Source organism: Tenrec ecaudatus, chromosome 15 (genome assembly GCF_050624435.1).
Source record: "Tenrec ecaudatus isolate mTenEca1 chromosome 15, mTenEca1.hap1, whole genome shotgun sequence".
Taxonomy (NCBI): domain Eukaryota; kingdom Metazoa; phylum Chordata; class Mammalia; order Afrosoricida; family Tenrecidae; genus Tenrec; species Tenrec ecaudatus.
This window is the reverse complement of record NC_134544.1, coordinates 96,120,472-96,146,454: the sequence shown is the minus strand read 5'-3', so window position 1 is coordinate 96,146,454 and position 25,983 is coordinate 96,120,472. Positions and strand designations below refer to the sequence as shown.

Sequence of the window (25,983 nt, the reverse complement as noted above, 5' to 3'; positions counted from 1 at the left end):
TTAATATAATTTAAATGTCACTTTATTTCCATTTCAACATTCACCTACGCACAATGCTGTGAGCTGAGTCCAAAGGAGAGATCCAGGTGTTGGAACAAATGCTTCCCTCTCGGCCTGGATGCATTCCAGGCCTCCAGCCAGGGCAGCTTGCCAGACCGATGGAAGTGCCTTCCTGAAACAGGGGTCACCATCCATGCATTAAGATTTTCAAACAGGCACGCCATGGGTTCTGGGATGAAACCTTCTCCTCCATGTTATTTCCTAGCTATAAAATCAGACAACAAAACAAAAATAAAAAGTTGTAATTTTAATCTGCAAAGTTTTATACCTGTTTACTGTACAATCATGGCATCCACATTCGGAGATGGAGGTGACCTGGACTAGTGTGCAGCTCCATTACAGTGTGAACCTTAAATTGTCCCGCCAACCACCAGCAACAGATGTCATGAGCTGCGTGTGCTAGAATGACCAGGTTCAAGTAAAGCCATGCCAGTCTGTGTGTGCAAGCTGAATGAATCTAATGCACTCCCAATGAAAAATATTATCATGTCATTTGCTTGAAATCTTAGATTTTGGTGAACCTCATGAGTATTTTTTGCAAAACTTTTGTTTATTCTCCTTAGCAAAATCTGGTTCAAAAAATCCAAGTGACCACCACCTTGTACTTGGATTTCTGCATTGTTAAAATACATATTAGTTCAGATATACAAACAATCATTCTGTAACTTAGTGGTGTCAACTGTGAGAATGGAGAAAAATCCTTCTGATGGTGTATATAAATGAGAAAATAATCTAGATGGGAGTTAAAATTAAAAATATATATATATTTAGGGATAGTGCTACTGAGTTCCTGGTCAATAACATTATATATATGATGTTATACATATATATTCCAAATGAGATGATCTATGAATTTTGGTGATAAATTCAAGGTTGAGATCCCTGAGCAGTTATCAAGGGGTCACACGTAAAGGACAAATAGAGAGGCACACTTTGGTTGGAAATGCTCCCATTTCAGGTGAGCCAGAGTCCCCTGGGCAAGGGACATTTAGAACAGTCTGCACTCATTCCTACATTTTGAGAATCTGAATGGACCTCATTTAACCCAGAGTGCTTTTTGGGTCTGAGGCTGGTGTATTTTGGTTCAAGATCTGAAATATCGTTTATGGATCTTATTCTTACTTTGCCCTATCTACTAAACAAGTGTTTCCCACTTCCTGCTCTGAATAATCTCTTTACTCAGATTCATGACCCTTGAAATAGTGCCCACCTTTTCTAGGTGGCAACTTCTTCCCCGAGACATTATGACACATGAATCACTGTACTGACACCGAGACACTGTGCCACATGAATCACTGTACTGACACCGAGACACTCTGCCACATGAATCACTGTACTGACACCGAGACACTATGACACATGAATCACTGTACTGACACCGAGACACTATGACACATGAATCACTGTACTGACACCGAGACACTATGACACATGAATCACTGTACTGACACCGAGACACTCTGCCACATGAATCACTGTACTGACACTGAGACACTCGGACACATGAATCACTGTACTGACACTGAGACACTCTGACACATGAATCACTGTACTGACACCGAGACACTATGAGACATGAATCACTGTACTGACACTGAGCTTTTCCTTAGGCATCTTGCACTGGGATATAGTGTGTGTGTTGCTTGTAAGATCCGTGGGTTTCTGATGATCGTGGCCCAAGGTGGGGAAATCCCTGGCTGATTAACAGTAGTAGGTGGCCAAAATCTACTAGAGACATCCTGCCAGACTCGGCAGGTCATAAAATACAGAGACAGAAGTGGAGGGCAACCTCTGGTGCCAGCATCTGGCATGCCGCTTCCTGACCTTAAGAATTTGGACTGAAGGGCACCCACCAGCACGTAAACCATTTCAACCACGGTCATGGGTTTCTGTTGGACGTTGCGATAATTTTCAGAGCCCAGAAACATGAGAGGATATAATCAAGGGAGAAGAGGGTGGAAAATAGCCCTGAATGGCTTCCTGGAAGAGTTGAATATTTGAGGCATCATTAATCCCCAACTCCTTGGAATATGTCTGGCATTAATTCTTCTAAAACATATATTCCCACATAGAAAAACTACCAAGGACTTTGAGGAGGTTGATTAAGAGGCATTTTTAGATCCCTTGAGTTAGAAATACCTCAGTCCTTGGGTTTGCACCAGAAAGAATTCACACCGAAGCCTAGTTTGTGATCAAAGTGAATTTTATTTTTATAAAGGATAGAAACCGTTTTCAGGTGTTAGAGTAAATTGAACTAAAGAGAGAGCGAGAGCAGGAGCAAGATAACACGGCACAGCTGCTGCACCGGACCACAACCAGGCTGCTCTGAACCGTGTAGTAGCCGCTGGGAGAGAGCCATGATCTCAACGTTTTTGGCTTTTTCAAGGGAGGCGTGGTCGATGATACTGGTTAACCCCATTGGCTGAATTAAGCCCACCTGGCCTAGATGGCGTCCCACCCAGGTGTACCGGCTTCCTCTCCCAAAGTCCTGAATGTGAGCATGCCCTCTAGCCTTAAGCAGCTTCCAACTTCCTGTAAGGGCAGCGGGAGGCTTTGGCATGTAGAGGGCCAGCCCTCAGTTCTGCCTCTAGCTACCTCACAGCATCAGGGTCTAAATAAGGAATGGGTTTTGGAGAGTGTGGGCCAATGATGATACTCTGGGGTGGACCTGATGGTTTCAAGGAACTCTGTACTGTCCAGTCCTCGACACACAGGACATACGGGAGCCTCAGTCAGGGCAGGAGCAATGAAGGCTGGAGGGAGAGAATACTGGGCTCAGAAATGCTGGGTTTCCCTTTGACCATTCACACACACCTCTTAGGAAAAATGATCTCTTATTACAGACTAACACACAAATGAGTTCAAAAGAATTACCCTACAATGGACTTAGAAGAAACAAAAAAGCCTCTATTGATAAACACAGGGTTCCCTCCTATGCAAATCCTTCTTCAGACACTAGGTTGAAATCCCAGCCTTGGGCACTGAAGGCTATCAGTTCTCTTTGGACAGGCCTGTGGGTCCCTTGGGAAAGCACAGCTGTGGTCTAAAGATGCCATTGCTGTGTGTTCTCCTGTGCCTGATGACAGTTCCCCAAGGTGAGGGTCTCAGAGATCAGTGTGGAGTCTATGGGGATGGTTGTGACTGCAAGTGACGGACGGATTCCAATTATCTTTATTTATAGGCATCCTGCCCCTGGTGCAGCTTCAGGAGTCGGGTCCAGGTTTGGTGGAACCCTCCGAGAAACTGTCCCTCACCTGTACTGTCTCTGGTTTCTCCATCACCAGCATTGGTTATGATTGGAACTGGATCTGCCAGACCTCAGTGGATGGGATACAGAGATTACGATGGTGATACAGATTATAACCCGTCCTTCCAAAGCCAACTCTCTATCACCAGAGACACATCGAAGAATCAGTTTTCTCTGCAGCTGAGCTCCGTGACTGCTGAGGACACAGCTGTGTATTACTGTGCAAGGATCACAGTGAGGGGAAGTCAGTGTGAGCCCAGACACAAACCTCCCCTGCAGGGGAGACATTGGGCAGCGGGGGGCTCACAGGTCCCACAGGACACACACACCCAGCCCTAGACAGGCACATGTGAATGACAGGGAAGATTTCCTGTTGAAATTAGGGCTTCCTCTCTTACATCTTAGCATCTCCAGGGACAGTTTTCCTCCTCCCACCCCACCCCCAGAGTTTCTCCTCACTGCAGGCTTGAATGGAGGAAAAAATATTAAAGTGACTCTGAAACTTCATACTCTTCCTGGATGACCCATTTTTCTTCTCGGCAAACAGATTACCATGGTCGTTCTCATCCTCTCTGTTACTCAAAATCTGTAGACAATGAAATACAGGCATGTACACATTCATGAGTGCAGAGCACGATTTCAATTGCTCTGAGCTCACTGATCTATTACAGCCCCTGGTTAGGACTCTGGAGGTCTCTCTGACATGCTCCCTGTGCACTGTGGGTAGTAACTGACTAAAAATCTCTAAGTCTGAGAAAATAATTGAGGTGACTTTGGGGGTTAAACATGTGACATATCCTTCGTGATGCTTTCTCCCCACTGTGTCCCTTGATGCAGAAACAAGTGTTCCAGGCACAGAGGGGAACAGCTGAACAGGAATGAGCTGTCTGGTTCGAGGACTCCTTTGTAAGATTACTCATTGAAGTCCCAAGGAAGGGAACACATGTTGGAAAGAAAACTTTAATTTCCAAAAGATAGAAAATGTATCACAAGAGGAGGACATTGCAGGCTCATATCGCAGAATGTTTTTAGAACTGAGAATAACGTGACTTCTCACGTATTTTGAACCTGTGATAAGGGGAACTGGTTTCTAGAGAAAGTACATCCTGTTTGGTAGAGTGTCCACAAAACAGAGGAAAACGCTCAGTTAGAATCACAGACACAGTGGCTGCAAACATGGTCTCAAACTTAAGAGCAAGTGAGGATGGTTCAGGACTTGGAAGTTTACGTATTTCCTGTGAGACATTATGAGTAAAAGTGACTCAGAAACACCCAACAACATCTTTGATGGCGTGAGGTACAGAATATTGAGATTAATTTTGGTCAGCTAAGTGTAATTACCTAATATAATCACATATTATACCATTTTTAAATTTTAAAAATGTTAAAATTATTTAACATTTAAAATTCAATACATATAACATTCCTAATTAAGTTACAGCTACATGCTTTTCAATTAGAAAAACAATATGTAATAAATAAGTAGTAAATACATATGCAAATAAAGGTTATTTACAACACCACTATCCCTGATGGCATAGTGGATTTCACATTGGGATGCTAAGTGCTAGGTCAGCAGTTCAGAATCACCAGCCACTCCATGGGAGACAGATGAGGCTCAAAAAAAGATTCACAAGATTGTAAATTATAGTCCAAATAATAATTGTAATCCAAATCCAGAGGAGGAAATAATATCAGAGCTTAATTGTGAGATTCTGGCATGCAGAAGGCCACGGAGGACAGTGGAAGTTCAAAATCCATGTGCAGGATCTCCACAGGGAATACACCTCCTGTGATTCCCTCTCACCGTAACTGAGGGATGGAAGAAGGTGGTGATCAGAGAGTATTGGAGAGATGACTGTAGGAAATCAAAATGACACATCTGACTTGGATGATTAGCAACTTGTCATTCACTTGATCTCCCCTTTGATATACTTTGTGCTGAATCTGGGTTTTAACATTTTATGGGTTTATTTTTAAACATTTAGGGGTTTATTTCTGCTATGTTTGTCATTGTTGGTAGCGTTTTTGATTCTCATATATTTTATATGTTTCTTAGTTTATGAAGCACAGGGTGGGTGACTCTACAGAGTCAATAACTAGAATAAGGGTAATGGGAGCTTCAGCAAGAGAGGTGGGGGAGGTAACAGAAAGGAGTTCAAGAAGGAAGAACATGTTTTCTGATTGTACAACACTGCTTCATATGATTTAACTATAGATGGGAAGATGTCTGGATTAGGTCCTAATAAAAGGGTTTTTGTTTGAAAGAAATAACATTTTAAAACATAGTAGCTGTGGAACAAATGTTTTAAAGCATTTTCATTTTGAATAATCTCAAAATTCATTTTAATAAAATAATATTGCAAATTAAATAAGAAATCTAACATTGATATAATGTTATCTACTTAATAAAAAATTGCCAATTTCTCAATTAAAAAAAAGTTTTACGGTGCGTAAAACTCTAAGGAGCAGATCTACTCTGCTCTAGACAGTCACTATGATTCAGAATTCACTTGGTGCCAGTGAGTTATGTTGTGTTTCCAATTTGAATCTTATTTTGGTTGCTTATGTCCATTAGTTTGTTTTCTGTATTTGGTTGAATCATATTTAATACGATTGTCAGGAATTGATCTTTTTTCCCCATTACCTTGGTCTCCATAGAATCGCCTACATTGTGTTTTAGATTAATGATGCCATCTTTTTCTGTCGCATCACTGATGGTATTATTTATAATATCTTTATTAACATGTTAATGGTTTTCCTTTTAAATATATTTTTGTCTGTGCTTCAATTTACAAGGTAGCTTAGTGAAAATAACCTTATTCTTCCTTCCATCTGTATTTTTCCCTTCTTTTGTAGTGTAAGGACGACTTAACAGTGTATTTCTGTTAAACCAATGCCTGAGGTCACCAGCAAAAGCACAGCTTACACACAGGCATTGGATACAACAGTTGTTTGCTCACACAGAGAAGAGACCGAAGCAGCTCATCATCAGGAGTGGGCTCCAGTCCCCACAGCCAGTGGTTTCACTCAGCAGCCAGTGCTGCAGTTGAACAACAGTGTTCCCTCCTCACCAGCAAAGATAGAGAAGTAGGGTTGTGCTAGGAGGTGGAATCTCCTGGAAGGCAGTGAGATGGTTTTGTTGTTGTTGTTTTGTATATTCCGTGTAATGTGAATAACAGTCAGGTTGGGGAATGCTAGCATGTGTTCAGAAGAAGGTAGAGGAGGTATGCTGTAGGACGCCAGCTCATAAAGAGTGTATTTGGATCCAGAAGCCTTGGGAAAGGCAGTCAGAGAGCAAGGTCATCACATTCCAGGAGCCAGACTGACACATTTGGTCCTAAGACCTAAGCACACCTGGGTCTGTTATGGACTCTGGGGAAGGACAGCAGACTGCACTTGAACTGCCTGCTTCCTCAATTTCCGAATCTTACTGGGGTTTATCTCAGATGTATATTGGCATTGGGGTTAACATTATTGAATTTTTGCTTTGTTTTTCTGTTTTACATTAGATGAAACGTGGAATTTATGAACATATAGACATAGCTAAGACAATAAGGGATTCTGGGGCCTGTAGTAGGGGGTGGCGTGGATAAAAGGGAACTGATGCCAAGGAGTTCAAGAAGGAAGAGAGTGTTTTGAAACTGATTTTGGTAACAATTATACAATACTGTTTGATGCACTTGAACTACGACTTGATAAGATTATTAGCACCAAATAAAATGGTTTGAGGAAAACTAAGAAAATAACTAAAATATTAAATACTATTCCATTACTAACAAGTTTTAATTTCATATTTCTGGCTTATATAACAATCTTCTATAGTTCAATATTTTCACTAGTTTTTTGAAGTGTTGTTCCCGTAAGACTTTCCATCAGTTTCTGATTATGAAGGAAAAAGTTATCTTTCATTTTTAACTTATTTTTTCTCATGGTACATGTACAGGCAATCAAATAATATTTTCAACATTCTTCTCATGCATAACTAAGTGGCATTAGATTGTCATTATGCTCAACAATTGCCAAAAACTGTAAAATTTCCTATCACACACATCACAGAAACCCATAAAAAAGAATTCTGACTTGACAATTTCCTCCTTAACATGGAATAAATAACTTTATTACTTTCTTGCTTCAATTATTTCAATAGAAGCCTGCTTTAAGGGCCTTTCTCTTCCTGTGGAAAGACTGAAAGCTAAACTCTGCTCCGTACCTCCCTTGTCTTTCAGGCAAATCTCTCTCTTAATCAGTATTTTATTGTGGAATGCATCTCAATATCGTATCTGTATAAATATCTATGTCTATAGATCATACTTCCTTCCGCTGTACCGAATTCAGATTGTCTGCAAGTTGTAGCACTCTCTACCTCCAAAGCTGTTCACAGTGAGGGAGGGTCAGTGTGAGTCCAGACATAAAACTAACCTCAGGGAGAAAGCGGACCTGCAGGGATGTTAAGAGCCACCAGCTTTGGGCCAAGAGAAGAAAGAAGTGAGGGCAGGAGCATGGATGAGGGACTGCAGTGCCGGGTCGGCTAGAACTGCTGTGCTGACCACTATGGTAACTCTACGGCCCAGGGCAGGAAACCTGCGGAGACAGTGCCAGGTAACACTCCTGACCAATAGCGTGAAAGCTTAGGGCCAGAAAAAATGTTGCTGTGGGACCCACAGAAGTTGGAGGACAGTGTGAGGCCAGGGAACACCTCTCCTGTAAGTGATGGGATGCTGTCAGCAGGGCGCTCTCTGAATACACTGAGCCCAACACCCACCCGGTACTAATTCATGGAAGAAAATGGAATTTCTTTTTATTTTTGTGGTTTCTTTTAGCCTCACAAATGACCCTGATGTTAGGAAACCTTTTCATTCCAACTCTAAATAGAGAATATAACATTGAAGTACCTTTTACTTCTTTCCAAATACTGTGAAATAAAACAGGGGAAAGAAGAATTTGGGATGACATACACTTGTTTCCCTGTGTGTTCAGATGGATGAAAGATTCAGGTGACCCCAGTCTTGATTCCAAACATGAGGATAGAGATGGTCTTTAATTTCAATAGATCATTTGGGTACTTTCGACGGGAATGCACATAAAGTTACACTGAACTTGAAATCTGCACAGATGTGCATATGGTTGGTAGAGTGAAGACCTCATAGGACTGTGTTCTCCCAAGGACTCCACCAGCATCGCGTTTCTCATCTGAGTGCCAGAGCTCTGGGCTCCATTCGGCCCTGTCCACCTTTACATACAAGTGCACCTCCCACATGCAAATACCAGCCCCGTGAAACAGCAGCGCGCATGTACTGAAAGTCCTATTCCTTTTCACCCGGAGAGCATTTTCTGGGTGTGACGAGTCTTATCCACAAGAACACGAATTGTGTGTGGGCTTCCTTTTCTGGTGGTGACTCCGGGAGGTAAGTGCTTCAGGCACTCCTACATGAAGTCTAGGGTGGCAGCATCGCAGCCCAGGACTCTGTTTCTCTTCATCCCCAGGTGTCCTGGCCCAGGTGCAGCTACAAGAGTCAAGCTCTGGACTGGGGAAGCCCTCACAGACCCTGTCTCTCACCTGTGCTGTCTCTGGATTCTCTTTAACCAGCTATGCTGTGCACTGGATCTGCCAGGCTCCAGGAATGGGACTGGAGAGGTTTGGTGTAATAGATACTGATGGGGGCAGAAAGTATAATCCAGCTCTCCAATCCCTAGTCAGCATCACCAGGGACACCTCCAAGGGCAAAACTTATTTAAAACTGAGCTCCGTGCATCCTGAGGACACAGCACTGTATTACTGTGCCAGACACACAGAGATGGGAATTCGGTGTGAACCCAAACACAAAACTTAGTACATCAAGTCATGGTTTTAGGAGACGTGAAAGAGATAAGTCAGCGATGTTTTCCTCTCAAAAGCTGTAGTTTCCCCACCTTGTCAGCACCTCTCTATGGACCACCAAGCACAGACTCTAGGGAACCTTCATGTATCTGAACTTGCCTTCTTCTCATTGGAATGGGCTTTGTCGATTTGACCATTTATTGAAAGGCAGACTTCAAAGTAATAGTTATCGGTTCAATCTGTTGACAATTCAGGGAAATAACTAGTCCTGTTTTTTTGTCAGTTAGAAATATTATTTTAAAAAAAACCCAAACTGACTGCCATTGAGTTGTTGATAATTTATAGTGACGCCCATGTGGGTTTCTGAGATTCTAACTGCTTATCGGAGAAGAAAGCCCTGTCTATCTTGTTTGGAGTGGGCACTGGTATGCAGATCTCAGCCCAACACATAACCACTATGTCACTAATGTGAGTATAAAAATATTAATGCAGGAAAAATTTCTCAAGTGAGCTCCAAATTTTCTCCAAGCGATCAGATGGATGTTCAGTGTTTTCATTCCAGTGAACACTCACAAGTGTAGGTTGATGTAATAAATTTAACTTAGAATGATCTAAATAATACTGAATATGTTGAATTGTTATTGAGTTGGCTTCAACTCGCAGAGATCCCAGGTACAACAGGAATAAATACTGCCCGGAAGTGCACTGTGCTCACAGTGATTGCTCCGTTTGGACTCACCATAGCAGACTTTGTGACAATCCAGCTCCTGGAAAGACTGTCTTTTTCACCGACTCTAATTTACCAAGCATAAGACCATTCTCCGGGTTGTGGTGCTCCTACCGACATGTTCAAATGAAGGAGATAACGTCTGACTTGAATGCTTCCAAGAAGCCAGATGTGCTTATTCCAAGACAGACCTGTTTGTCCTTCAGGCAGCCCACAATACAGTTAATATTATTCTCTAACACCATAACCCAAGTGCATCAATTCTTTTGATATTTCTGGTAGGGTATTTGACCTTTCTTAGAGTCACTCTTAGTTATCCCAATTGTGGCAGCTGTTTCTGACACTACAGATACTGTCCAGGGTTGCTACAGAAAACACACAATATATAGGACAGCATACTCTACGTATGCGACAATGAATACTCAAGGAGCAAAAAATAGCAGTAGCACTGATGTTGAAGAAATCTATATGGTGTCTTAACACTGGACAATATGAACAGGAATGTTCATCTTCAGAATATTAAGTTGATGCATGTAAGTTATGCTCAGGAGAACCTGGACCAAAAAAGTATGTGGCACAATGATTAAATGCTCAACTTTGAGCCAAAAGGTTGGCAGTTCAGAACCATCCAGTGACTCCCCTGGTTAAAGACCTGCTAACTTTCTGCCATCAGTATTTCAGAAAAGAAAATCCTATTCAGACAGTTCTTCTCTTTCACGTTAAACTTCTTTACGAGTCTCTAACAACCATCCTGCGCCCATGTAACTTTGGATGCTTAAAGCTCTATAAATATGTAGACATGTGCTAGCAATAATTACCCAAGACACAGTGAACTTCAACGTAAGAGCAATGATAAAGACAGTGAATTCTGTTACATATTTCCCTTTGTTAGGTGTGTTTTCCTGCATAAAACACATACGATTTCCCAAGCACTGTTATTTAACCTGGGAAGAATGTTGTGTATTTTGATTTCTTTTTTATTATGTTAAGTGCCACAGAGTCAGTTCCTATTCTCAATGCCTCTCTCAGCATCATAATTGCAATGGATATTTTGAGCTCATTGAAACAGCCATTGTGTCAATCTATCTCATCAAGGGCCTTGGTCTTCATTGATGTCCTACTTTATCATGGTTGATATCTTTTTGAAGTGACAGGAATGATAACTTTCCATGAAACAAGGTCTCACCATCCTTGATTCTAAAGCACTCACTGGCTGTACTCCCTTCAAAACAGACCTATTTATCTTATTACCAGTCTGCCCCACAGTACTTTCATCATTCTTTTACAACACCATAAGTCAAAGGCCATCTCATTTTTTCTATGGCCTTCCTTATTCATAGTCGAGTTCATATCTATATAATAATATTGAAAATATCATTACTTGGCTTCTAAAAGTGACAGTTAAGAAACCTTGTACTATGGGCCTGTTGGTGCAGAGACAGGGCTATGGTGGTGCTGTGGGATCAGATGTGGTTGCTCACCACAAGGCCAGGGATTCAAACCAGACAAGGGGTCCCTCTGAGTAAGATGAACTTGTCTATTTCTGTAAATAATTATAGGCAGAGAAAGCCTAGCGAGCAGTCCTAACCAGTCTGATAGGATTACTATGAGTCAGAAAAGATGCACTCACAGTGGGTGTGGTTTTGGTGGAAGAGATTGTTCATTTCCGTGCATAAGCAAATGTGGCGAAGAAAGCTGATGGTTCCCGGCTATCAAAAGAGATAGTGTCTGGGGTCCTAAAGGCTTGAAGGTGAACAAGCAGCCATCTAGCTCAGAAGCAAAAAAGCCCACATGGAAGAAGCACACCAGCCAGTGCGATCATGAGGTGCCCAAGGGACCAGGTATAAGGCATCATGCAACAAAAAATATATATATGTATGTGTGTGTACATCTATATATATATATGTATATATATATATATACCATATTGAATGAAGGGGGAAGTGCAGAGTGGAGACCCAAGGCCCAAGTGTCGGCCACTGGAGATCCCCTCATAGAGGAGTTTAGGAGAGGAGATGGGTCAGTCAGGGTGCGAGGTAGTACCGATGAAGAACACAGCTTTCCCCCAGATACTGGATGCTTCCTCCCCACAACTACCATGATTTGAATTCTACCTTGCAGGGCTGCATAGGGCAGAGGTTGTACACTGGTACATATGATGGCTAGAGGCACAGGGAATCCAGGGTGGATGTTACCTTCAGGACCAAGGGTGTGAGGGGTGATGCTGGGAGAGTGTAGGATGAGTGGGTTGGAAAGGGGGAACTGATTACAGGGATGCATATGTGACCTCCTCCCTGGGAGAGGGACGGCAGAGAAGGGGGGGAAGGGAGACTCCGGATAGAGCAAGATATGACAAAACAACGATGTATAAATTACCAAGGGCACATGAGGGGGGGGAGCGGGGAGGGAGGGGAAAAAAAAGAGGACCTAATGCAAAGGGCTTAAGTGGAGAGTAAATGCTTTGAGAATGATTGGGGCAGGGAATGTATGGATGTGCTTTATACAATTGATGTATGTATATGTATGGATTGTGATAAGAGTTGTATGAGTCCCTAATAAAATGTAAAAAAAGAAAAGGAAAAAAAAAAGAAAAGAAAATGATTAGGGCAAAGAATGTACAGATGTGCTTTATACAATTGATGTATGTATATGTATGGACTGTGATAAGAGTTGTATGAGCCCCTAATAAAACGTTAAAAAAAAAAAGAACTGTGTATTTCTGGTTTCAAGGAAGCCATGTGAAGTCCAAAGTGATGGAAGAGTCAACTTTTCATGTTGTTGATACCCAGTTTCACAAATATCCCATGAGATCTTGAAGCCAAGGTGATGTGACACTGGGATACACCACAGGGGATCAATGTAGTCTCCAGAATGCTTCTTGTAGTCTTATCCTCTTGTAACTTTGGTTCTGCTTCCTTATTTCTGCCTGTCTGGATCAGCCTATTAATATGTTGGTCTCAAGTTCCCAATTGTCAGACTTGAGATGCAAGTATATTTAATGATCTAAGTGACCAACAAAACTCCCTTCACTGATCCCTCTGAGTACAACTGTGCTGGTAGGACACATTCAACATGTACTTACCCAGCCTTTGTGAAGGCAGGCTGTCTAGAACGTTGCTTCATAGTCTCAGCCTAGAATTGTGTACTATCACTTTGTAGACAACAACCGGAAATATAGTAGGGACAGAAAATGGATCGAGAATAGTGGCAAGTGAATCCATCATTGAACTAATGAAAATTAGGAAATAAAATTTTCCACATTTAGTTCATGCAAAGGGATTCTCTCCTTTGTGAAATCTCTGATGTGCTTAAGACACCACTTCTGGCTGAAAGCTTTACTGCATTCATCACATGAAAAGTTTTCCTCCGGTATGAATTCATAGATGAGTTTTGAGATGTGCTTTCTGAATGAAGCCTTTGTCCCATTCACTACATATATGGGATTTCTCTCTCTCCAGGATGAGTTCGTGATGAACAATGAGCGCATTCTTCCTGAGAAAGGCTTTTCCACGTTCACCACATACATGGGGTTTCTCTGGAGTATGAGTTTGCTGATGCTCAGTTAGCTCACTGTACCAGATAAAGGCGTTTTTCCACATTCACCACATACATAGGGATTAGCTCCTGTGTAAACTCATAGATGAATTTTGAGACCTCCTTTCCGAATGAAGCTTTTGCCAGATTCACTAACGTACATGAGGTTTCTCTCCAGGAAGAATTCCCTGATGAACACTGAGGTCCTTCTTCCTGATAAAAACTTTGCCACATTCACCACATACATGGGGTTTCTCTCTGGTGAGTTTCCTGATGAACAGGGAGCATGTACTTCCTGAGAAAACCTTTTCCACATTCATCACATACATGGGTTTCTCTCCAATATGAGTTCACTGATGATAAGTGAGAGCGATTTTCTGAATAAAGGCTTTTCCACATTCACCACATACATGGGGTTTCTCTCCAGTATGAGTTCACTGATGATAAGTGAGAGCGATTTTCTGAATAAAGGCTTTTCCACATTCACCACATACATGGGGTTTCTCTCCAGTATGAGTTTGCTGATGAATAGTGAATGAAGTCTTCCTGGTAAACCCTTTGCCACATTTATCACATATATGGGGTTTCTCTCCAGTATGAGTTTGCTGAAGATAAGTGAGAGTGATTTTCTGAATAAAGACTTTTCCACATTCACCACATACATGGGGTTTCTCCCCACTATGACTTTGCTGATGAACAGTGAGAGCAGTTTTCCAAAAAAAGGCTTTGCCACATTCATCACATGCACGGGGTTTCTCTCCAGTATGATTTCGTGGATGAGTTTTCAGATTTACTTTATGAGTGAAGCCTTTGCCACATTCACCACATATATGGGGTTTCTCTCTAGTATGAGCTCTCTGATGAACGGTGAGAAAAGACTTCCTGGTAGAGGCTTTTCCATATTCACGACATACATGGGGTTTCTCTCCAGTATGAGTTTGCTGATGAACAGTGAGAGCATTCTTCCTGATAAAGGTTTTGCCACATTCATTACATATATTGGGTTTATCTCCAGTATGAGTTAGTAGATGAGTTTTGAGTTGTATTTTCTGAATGAAGCCTTTGCCACATTCACCACATACATGGGGTTTTTCTTCAGTATGAGTTTGCTGATGAACAGTGAGATCACTCTTCATGGTGAAGTCCTTCCCACATTCACTGCATATGTAGGGCATCCCTGCCACATGAGTTTCACAACATCCCTTGAGGTATGACTTACTGTGATAAGTTTTGCCACAATCCAAGCATTTGTAAAGCTTTTGTCCTTCGTGAGATTTTTGATAATGTTCATTGAGTTGGAACACATTATTGTATTTTTGCCCACACTGACAGGTCTTATCTAGTATATGAATGAGCTGGCATTCATAGAGCAAAGACTCCTCAATGAAGGTCGTCCCACATTTATCACCAGTGTGCGGTTTCTCAATTTGATCAGATTCCTGATGCTGTGACTTCGAGATCCTGGATTGTTCACACTCAGAGAATTTCATTTCAGTACAAAATTGCTCCTGCTCAGTGTGGAGGAAATTGTCCTCATCTTCCTTGAGCACAACTGACTTCTGTGTTTTGTTGCTTCTGTTCTGATTTAATTTCAGAATGATTAAATCTGATTTTACTATTTTTCCATGTAATCCAAACAACTCATACGTTTCCTTTGGAAGAAAATAATTTCTGCGCTGATAAACAGTACTTTCCAATGTATTAAATGTATACTATTGTTCCATTCTGTCCATGTATCTTTCACATTGCATGTGTTCAAGCAAATGGTCGGCATCTTTCTGGATTTCTATAAAAGAACAGAACATTGATTCTTTTCAAAATCTTGACTTACAATGGACTCCTTAAAATATGCATCGATACGAAGTAGATCTTTAGTGACAACCCTCTTATATGAATATAAATAAAACACTATGCTTGATGTTTATTGCTCATTGGAAGAAATACAAGCGTGTAAATAATCCAAATGGTAAAAATAGTTATTGTAGAACTCTGGTTGGATATGAAAGGATGAGTGAACACAGATTTGGCATTTGCTTAAAGAGGTATATGAAAATGAACAACAAATGTAATAGAAGGAAGACATTGAGAACAATAGACCACAGGTCGGATAAGGCTTGCTAATTCCAGCCGGTAGGGGTTACATGTATTCTATTCATCAAGCTTTACTGAAAGACAACTGAGTACTACATAAAGTTGGAAATGTGAACATTGCAGAATGTTCTACTTGGGGGGAAAGCATTTTTAGAAGTATATATGAAAGGTATTGTGGTACAGAAACATATGCTTTATGTTTATAGAGCCTATATTCTAGTTTACACCACTCATCTTTCAGTGTTGTCCTGCGGTGGCTTGCACGTTACTGTGATGCCAAAAGCAATGCCACCCAGTATTTCAAATAATAGAAGCAGGATCAGCCATGGTAGACAGGTCTTAGTGGAATCTGCAGAAACAAGGACTGGGAGGAAGACCTGGGGATCTACTTCTGGAACATGAACCCCTTAGGTTTAATGACAAGGAAATAACACTGACGAAGTACTAAATCCTCAAAGTAAAGTCAACAGTAATGACGTGAATGGAGGAAAACTTGACTGAAAATGAGAAAAAATAGCTGCACACATATTCTAAGAATGTGGAGATGGAATATATGAAGTATTATCAACAAAAATCTGCAAGTTTTCAAAACAAAATGGAATGTTTAAAAATCGATTGTGTATGATTATTAAACTTAAATAGACTGGTATTGTCTACTTATAATTACATAATCACGTGGTTTATAAGGCTAAGAATGACAAATGAAAGAAGCCTGGCATCGTATCCATCATCAAACAGTACATGGTAATATCTTCGCTAAAGAATAATTCTGTCAGTGGAAGGTTAATATTCATATGCCTGCAAGTAAGACCAGTTATAAGTGCTATTTAGATTGGTACACCAACTGTTTAAGCAAACGTAAACCGTGGGGGATCCAGCCCCACACTCAAATGGGCCCTTAGGAATAGTGTGTGCAATTAAGGAAGATAAAGCAGACAGCAAAACGGGGAAGAGTGGCCTCATCTCCAATCCCGGAATGAGACAGCGAGGTCATTTAACAGTGAGTTTATATAGTAGCGAGCCATGCAAGCCTTCAGAAGGCACGGACACAACAGAACGGAATAGTGTGAACATGGGAATATCCTGCATTCTTTTAGAACACTTCATGGTAAGTATTAGGCTGTGGGAAACTGAGGACCTAGAAGAGAGGACACAGCCTAATTGCTTATTCTCAGAATTAAAGAAGATTGCAAGGCCAGGCATTTGGGTGGAGGGAGGAATTCACATTTGTAAATTGGAGAAGAATCCAAGTCACATTCTCCTAATTAAAAATTATCCTCACAATATCCTCTCATTATAGTATTATCTTAATGATACCTCATACAAGCACATGGCTTATTACTATCTGCCAGCAATTTTAACTACAAGAGCAGACATGTTGTTCTTGTTCTCCCCACTGAGGAGAGAGTACTTCAATTCACCTGCCCTCACAAATGGTTTTCAGTTGCTCACCCAATTATTTCAGGGACCCCCCAGGGTAAAAGTCCTACCTACCTTGTTAGGTAGGTAGGTGTCTGTGTGTGTGTGTGTGTGTGTGTGTGTGTGTGTGTGTGTGTGCTGGGGAAGGAGCGGAGGGGTGGGGGAGGGAGATTGCAAGCCCTGAGACTGTATAAATTGGTGAAAGAATATAAAGCCTTTTTATTTCTGCCCTTCAATTATACAACCCTCCCATAGGACCCATCCAGAGGGCATTTAAGAGACAAAGGGATACTTGACTCCTTGAGTGATAGCATCAAAGGGAACCTGATTGCTTTTTAAGCTAGGCATCTTTTAGCTGAGTAGCAAGAAGTGAGGCACCTGTAGAAGCTGTATACTAACATCTTACTGGAGGGCAGTTGTGGAAAAAATTCTATCTGGAAATTGTGCATTTCAGCTCTAGCTTTATCCTTGGGACTTGTGGAGGTTTTCTTCTAACACTAGTACTGGTCTTCCAAGCCCTGAAGTCAGGAGTAAAGAGATAAGGCTGCTTTAATCCAGGTTCTCTTTTCCACAATAAAGAAATTGAGGGTGGGGAAGGGAAGGGATAAAGGAGAGCAGATAGAAAGGAAGTCAAGAGGAAAATGTTTTGAAACTGTGGTAGCAATTATACAGTGATTGAACTATGAAATGTTATATCTGTAAGAGCTCCCCCCAAAAAGATTAAACATATATATTGAAAATTTTACATGACTTTTATAGCCTGATATTGATCAATCATACAATCATGTACACTGATGAACGTAACATTTGGGGAAATTGTCAGTAGGTGGGAAATGTGACCTCCATGACAGAAAGGATATGCAAGTTTAGCAATAAAAATGTGAGATGAATGATGAATTCATACCAAATTTCTTATTAAACAACAGAAATGGAAACTATACATATGGATATTTCTGAATGGAACACATGAAAATCAAATCAACCACATCCCTAGAAAGAAATGGTGGAGAAGCTCATTAGTCAAAACATGTCCAGGGGTTAACTGTGGAACAGACCATCAATTGCTCAAATCCAAGTAGAAGCTAACCAAAATACCTAGATCACAGAGCTGAGAGACTATGTAAAGAATAAACTGGAGTAATAAAAGACTGATGACTGAAGACTAATGACTGAGACCAGATGAGTTCTGGGATGACACAAAAGAAATCATACATTTAGAAATCAAAAGGATACTTCAAAGACAAAAAAGAAAAGAGAATGATATTGATTATTCTATGCATTGTTTGAATTACAGTAAAAAATTCTGTTGGAATGTCCTGCAAAAATGTTCTTTAGAAGCAGCAAAGGTCATCTTTTGGGTTGAGGACCTGTTAAGAAGGGGTGGGCCTAAAGAAGTAAAGAATATAAAGCAGACATACGCTTAAGGAAAAATCCAAGAATACAGGATGTTAAAAATGCCCTTTCCACTTACAAAGTTATTGGAGGAACAGGCAACTTAAAAAAAAATCTTACATGACGCAGGCGGCCATGGTGCGATTCAAGCACAGGTGAGCCAATCCGGCCCGGCCCCTGGACCCCCAACCCTCAGTCCTGCGCTCATCTCCCTCCTGCCACAGGAACAATTAGAACGTGCCAGAAGTTCCTGATTCAGTACAACGAAGACAGCTGTTGGGACTGCTGCAGAACTGCACTGACAGAGGAGCACGGAAGCCATCCTGAAATCCTCTCCAGGAAGCTGTTGGAAGAGCCAGACAGGAGCTTTCTGACAGTGGCGGTGAGGAACCTGCAGTGGCCCCCAGTGAGCCTGTGCTTCCCAGTCCCAGGCAGACTCCGGGTCTGCCTCAGCAGCGCACTCAGCTTTCCAGAGGCAGCATCTTCGGCCACAGCTCCAAACTGACTGAAGGGAAACAAATCCAAGTCATCTTCGTCAGGTTGTATGCAGGCCGTCTGGGAAAAGTAGCCCTGCTATTTTAGGCAGTTTTGTACTTAGCTGTCTGACAGGTCTGGTTTCTGAAGCGTTTTGCATCCTGTGGTCAAAGTCCATTGTGCCTGCACTCCCAACCCGTCCCCTCCTTCCTCCCATGTGTATGCGCGTGTGCACACATTGGAAAGCGGCCTGTGTGATACTAGATGAAGTGTGAACAATTGGATTTCACTTTGAACGTCTCTTGGGTGGGTCCTAAGCAGAGCAGGTCACTTAGAATTAAAGTATTTGTACTTTTCTAAGAAAAACAAAACAAAATCTTACAGGTAGAAAAAAATTGAAGGTGCAGTGCAAAATTATATGCTAAGCTGATAACAATTTTCTTGCTAGGAAGGTGACTTTAGATACCTGAAAATAACCGAAGTCATAAATGTGTTTCACCAAAAGGAGCAAACTATGGAGAAACATGTCTGTTAAAGAATTCCAACAGACAAGGCAATTTGACCGTCTCTAAAAGAAAATAGAAAGAACTTATTTCACCAGAATGAAGAAAACTTTAAAGAACCAGGAGAACAAATGAGAAAATGGACACCAAAATCTTTAGAGAAACTCCAAGGTGGGGAGCTAAGAAAGCACAAAGGAGGCCCATTTATGGTTCGAGTTGAACATCCAAGATGGTGCTCCATCTGTTTGGAGAGAGGCTTGCAAGATGGATATTCAAAATAAGAGAGACGCATATAAGAGAGGGAAAGTTTTGAGAATCTTAAAGAAAGAAAATTATGGAAGCAAACATACAATAGTATAAATCAAATAAATGGAAATTTAATCTCATTTAGAGCTACAGGGGTACTTTTCTCAACTGCTAGGAAAAGTGAGTGCTCACATTCAAAGAAGCACAGACTTTTATGCATTTTCCAACATCTATCATGGATGTGAGGCCCTCTGCCCGTTGAATCAATACCCCCAGCCTATTACCCTTAAGGTATTTTGACTATACACCTGATAAAATTCCACTATAGCTTGTTTCTAATACCGACCACAGTTCTCCTTGTTACAATTGAGAGACAGATTCTGGGGTGACAACTAGATAACCTGTTCATGAGAAATTGCACAATCTTAGACACACCAAAATTAACCTAAAGTTTGTAAAGCCTGCAGAATGTTGTATTTCTAGGAAAATAATGTTCAAAGGAACAAAGTGTTCTCTCAAGGGCAGAAGACCCAACCCACTAACTTAAGACCAGAGGATGCAATGAGAATCTACCTCTTTGAGAACACCACAGACACTGCAAAAATTTTAACACATAAGACAGGAAACGCCAATGACGAGGTCAATGACTTGAGAATTCTCCTCACCAATGGAAACCAGGTTGTGATAGTTCTCCAACATCACATCCTGATATAGGGTCTTCTGAGCAGGGTTCAGGAGCTGCCATTCCTCCCAGGTGAACTTTACAGCCACATCGTTGAATGTCAGTGATTCCTGTAGAAAGAGGAGTCGATTTAATGGCGTATTTTATACTTGAAGATTTTAAAAATATATCTTACAGTAAAGAAAGCAAAACAGTAAGAAAAACTATTGTGACAGTGCATTCCATAATGTGTGGAAAACTGAGGACTTGGTAAAAAGTATTTGACCTTATTTCTACATTCGCAATTATGAGGACAGAACACGAGCCCTATTTCCAGAAAGGTCCCCACTGTTCTAAGAAATGTTTTCAAATACACATTCATATAGCTCTCCATTAAGGAGCAGTGTTAAAGGAATTACCATAGTAGATGAACAGTTTCCGTGCCTGGCTACTTCACTGTGCCTGAAGGTTATTTGTAGATCAGAGAAATCAGGTTCCATAGCTAAGCCACCATAAATGTCACAAATACCTGGGGAGGGCTCAGGGTGGGATTGAAATCAACTAGCACTAGGTCAACAGGGTGACTCACCATCCTGCTTATTATGTTACCCGCTGATGATAGTACCCACTGACTATGTACACGCTAACTGCATGACGTGCACGCCTATGGAAAGATCTGTAAACTCCAGTACATATACCCATTGGAAAATACATTCACTTTCTCAGTCCTGACATAGGTTGAGGAGCCCCGTGCCACACTTGTCAGTCTTTAATATTTGCCACAATTGCAATGTCGTTCCTGAGAATCACTGTTCGAGTATAGCGGACTCCCGTGCTCTATAATAATGCACCCACTCATAACATTAGAACTTTGAGGTCCAGTGAAACTATCTGAATGAGCTAGAAATAGCCAAGATTTATACTTGCACAAAGTAGATAAACACCTGTTTATTATCAAATGGAATTAGGACTTCTAGCAGTATCAGTGTCAACAATTATCAGGAAGAGTTCAGATGGGGGAGGTCAAACATACCTCAACTCTCCACATTTTTGTTAACTCTTAATCAAGTCATTCCTCCCACAGCACTCTATGTCTCATTGATAATCTGTTGCTACGGTCACACAAAACTCAACAGATTAAAGTGGTCTATTAATGAACAAGGCAAAACTCGGGTTCAGGAACAAAAAGATATAACTGAGAACCAAGATCAAAATGTTCATAGGCAATATCTCCCTTCCTGGATGCAGTACAACTTTCTAAGCTCTTAAATGTCACCTTAGGACAAGCTCCTCATGACAACCTTAGGACAAATTCTTCGCAGCCACTTTCAGACCAGATTGCCTTAACTTTAATTGCAAGGTCCTCTTGCAACTGCCATCTTCCACCACATGCTCTCCAAGGGGTCTTCGTAGTTTTGTTGGGTGGACCTCTGGAGCCCTCCTAACCTTGCCTAGGCAGGGAAGGTGCTAGGTTGACCCAAGAAGCCATCATATCAAGAGGGAGAGAGAGAGAACTGCCTGCACGCATGGTATGAGAAGAGACAGTGAGACATTGGTTTGTTGATTTGGCTTTGTTAGACCCTGAAGCCACATAGTTCACATTGATCCCATGGATTAGGGATTTGCCAATTTCAAGAAATGCATGAGCCATTTCCTTGAACACCTGTGAACCCACTGTGTGACCTGACTTGAGAACTTCCCCTACTCCATGAGTCAACAGCTTGCGGTATGACTTTCCCATTTGGGTTCCTCATCCCCTGCAACTTATTATCTGACCAGATTCAACAACTTCACTTTGTGAGGCAGTGGACTGTTGTCTGCCCTGATGATCTGGTTCATCAGCCTTTGCAAACACATGAATGAGGAGAACCGTACAGATTGATCCCTGACCTCTATACAGATTAGGGACTCACCAGAATCCACATCTTGACGAGGTATTTGTTTACTTGATGAATATTTAGCTTTGTGAGATGCTACAAAGTAAATCATGGAACACCGTGAACCTCTATCTCATAGGCACTCACTCATCTACTGCTGGTTCTGCAAAATGAACGTTAATATTCATGGTTCAAGAGCTAGACTGATGGAGCTAATGACCAGGGCAGAAGGGACACAGTGACAGAGTCAATGGTTACAGGTCCAGAAAGGACTTTTCAGCCAAGATAGTGGGGCAGGCAGGCAAGATCAAGAGGAGGATATCCCCCAAGGAGATGAGAGAAGGCTAGACAGATGGAACTATGAAATGAGCCTGCCTCCGTGGGTAAAATGTCTGAGGGACCGAAAAAACAAGCCTGCCCTGAAGAAGAGCAAAATTTTCTATATGGCTCTTTAATATGAATCCCAATGTGCAGCCTATTCATTCTGATACCAAATTATATGCTGTTACTTAATAAAACTTGTACCTGTGGCTCTGGACTGTACATTTGCACAGGGCCACTGCAAAAAGTTAATGAGCACAGTAGGAGAGGACTGTGGGAACAATAACTGGTGCCATCACTGGAAAAGTATGGAGAGTATAGGTATGCTTAAGCTCTGCCTCATATGAATCCGACCTGACGTTGATGGTTGATTCTCTCTCCTGCATCTATAGTTAGAGGAGGGGAGAAGATGTCAATCATTTTTGAACCACTATTGGCTGAGGTTAAAAATTTGGGTTTTCAATTTTAGATTCATTAATGAAAATGCGGCTCTTTGGGAGATTATGTAACACATCACCTTCAGAAAGAAGCATTAAAGAAACTTAGTCAAACAAAAATCCCAGGGAATACAGACACTTCTAAAGAAATGATCTTATTTCCCCTTAAAAACTAGGCATAGCCTATAATTTGAATGACTGCCATAGTTTGGCCATAGAATAATGATTTAGATGATAACGTGATCCCAAGAATCTTCAGAGACGCATTATGTTCAATGTCAATAGTTTAGTTTTAATCCTATGATCTATCTATTCCTAATCTCAAGCCCAATGCTGAAATCAGAGTTCAAGTTTATCTCTAACGTCTACAATTTCAAATTTCCACTTTTCCAATGAACTGGATCTGTATTATGCAGGTTTCCACAATCCCAGTATGAAATATAGAAAAGGATAAAACACATCAGAATCACCTGGGCCTTGGTCATTTTTTTCGGTCCTTAGAACACTGCCAGCAACTGGGATACTCTATGTTTGTCTTATCTGGATCACCAATAAAGATGTTCACAAATTTCAATCTCTTATGAGGACATCCCAGAAATAATAATACCAAAATCAGGAACTTCTTCCTCCTTCCTGTACGCCGCTGCTGGTGATACACAATCTGCAAGCTGATGGGAGAATACAATGTGAATAACACATAATCTGTAGGTCCAAAAGCTATAACAATTCCCTTCCTCTTATTGCACAAAGTCCTCAATACTGTTAACTGTGCCCTTACTGAGTGATGGAAAAATGATTTTATCATGAGCAATAAAATCTAAAACTCATAACCTTCAGACATGTGAGTAAAGATGGCTTTATAATAAATAGAGATTGGACAATCAAACATACATTGGACAAAGTCAAATAAGCTGTCAAAAAGAAACAAAAAGCAGGATCCCTACCTCACAGCACACGTAACTATCAATTCCTTACTGTGTGATTCTCAAGGAGAATGATAAATCAATGAACCTTGAAGATGGTTATGTTAATTAAAGCAGCTGGAAACATTTTGAAAGGGCTATATAAAAAAGCTAGTATAAAGTGAACACTATTTTCTAGAGGAACTATACATTGTAAAATCACTTTAGAAACACTGTGAAACTCCCCATCAAGTAGAGTTAGATGAATAAGCTGTTGATGGGACACAGGAGAACTGCTCGACAGAGTTTCAAAGACTATAAAGACATGACAAGCAGTTAATAGGTATGTACCTCTAACCTGGAGATTAGCAGTCCAACCCTTAACACATGTCAAAACAAGGGTTCCATATAAACACTTATATATCATCTATTACATTGAATTTTTTTTATATACAGCTTTCCTCAAGTTCCTAAATGCTTCTTTTCCCCCTCAACCCCAACCCCAAGTATCATGATCTGAATTCTACTTTGCAAGTAGGGATAGAGCAGAGGATGTACACTGGTGCAGACAGGAGTTGGAAGCACAGGGAATCCAGGGCGGATGAAACCTTCAGGGTCAGGGGAGTGAGTGGTGATACTGGGAGGGTAGAGGGAGAGGGGTTGGAAATAGGGAACCGATTACAAGGATCAATATGTGACCTCCTTCCTGGGGGACGGACAACAGAAAAAGGGGTGAAGGGAGATGTCGGGCAGGGCAAGATATGACAAAACAATAATTTATAAATTATCAAGGGCTCATGTGAGAGGGGGGAGCGGGAGGGAGGGGAAAAATAGGGGACCTGATGCAAAGGGCTTAAGTGGAGAGAAAATGTTGTGAAAACGATGAGGGCAAAGATTGTACAGATGTGCTTTACACCACTGATGTATGCATGGACTGTGATAAGAGTTGTATGAGCCCCTAATAAAACATTTTAAAAAAATAGATTGAAATTTATGTGCAGATTTTGGAATGAAGTAAGAAGTATATATCCCCATAGTGAGTGCACTTTTGAATCCAAAGATAAATGATGTTTTAATGTAGCATTATTTGTGGTAACCTAATGCAGTTTGACAGTTGACCTAGGCAGGCCCGTAGAGAGGAGCTGGCTGGAAAGGAGTGCAGGCAATCTACTTCAAAGGCATTCTCCCCTGGGGGAAGATGATCTACATCTTTGGATAATTATCAGAAAGGATTCAATGGAGACCTAATCAAAGCGGGGACACAGCAAACAGACACTCTGTTGTCACTGTCATCAGCAACCCAAACCTAAAACCCAACTCACTGCCATCAAGCGGGTTCCTGCTACAGCAACCCTTTAGGAGGTGGACCTGCCCCTGGTGAGTTTCTGAAACTGTAGCCCTTTACAAGAGTAGAAACCCTGTCTTTCCCCCAGGTGTTACTTGTAATTCTGAACTGCTGACCCTGCAGGTAGAAGCCCAATCTGTAACCACTAGGCCTTTTGCAAATTGATTACTTACCCAGTGAATTCTATCATTCAGGGAGATGAGATGAGACATTGGACCATGATGGACAGGACAGCATGGGCCCCTGTACACTGGCGCTCTCCTGGGGTCAGACCCCAGGAAGCATGGATCCCTACTTCCCCTCAAGCTCCTCCACCCTGGCCCCACCCCCAGGAGCCCCAGGGTTGCTCACCCTGCTTGGAGTCAGGTGAATGGATCTGGTTCACAACCCAGTCAGAAGTTGAAATCTTTCTTGTGAGGCTTCAATGTGCAAGACAGTAGTAACAGACTTCTAGCTCCATAGACTGGACTGCATTTCTCAGTGCCAAATCTTTGTTGATGAGCAGACAATTTTGAGAAACATGTCAAGTTCTTGGCCTATACTTCTTGAGCTAAATAGTGACCACCCCGAACCCTTGGAATCAAAACCATGCCCTTATCTGAGGGTGCTTGCATTAAAAACAGAGCCCACTCTACATTTACAGAGCAATTTTACCAATTTCTCAAATATAATTATCAACTTTGGATCCACATCCTATATGTATACAATATTCATTTTCAGAATAAAGTGCAAGTATTTTTTTTAATAAATCATTTTATCGGGGCTCATAAGACTCTTATCACAATCCATACATACATCAATTGAGGAAAGCACCCTTATACATTCGTTGCCCTCATCATTCTAAAAATTTGCCTTCCACTTGGGTTCCAGGAATCAGCTCATTTTCATTTTAACCCCTCTCCCTACCTCACCACTCCCCCCTCCCT

At 41.3% G+C, this 25,983-nt stretch overlaps 1 long non-coding RNA gene across 1 annotated transcript; it reads right to left on the bottom strand.

Moving 5' to 3' along the window:
- On the bottom strand, positions 1-20,309 carry LOC142427289 (uncharacterized). Its single transcript, XR_012780029.1, has 2 exons — positions 20,180-20,309; positions 1-265 (listed from the first exon to the last, which is right to left on the bottom strand). It is a non-coding gene; the product is annotated as an uncharacterized LOC142427289 (long non-coding RNA).
- Between the last annotated feature and the right edge of the window lie 5,674 nt (positions 20,310-25,983).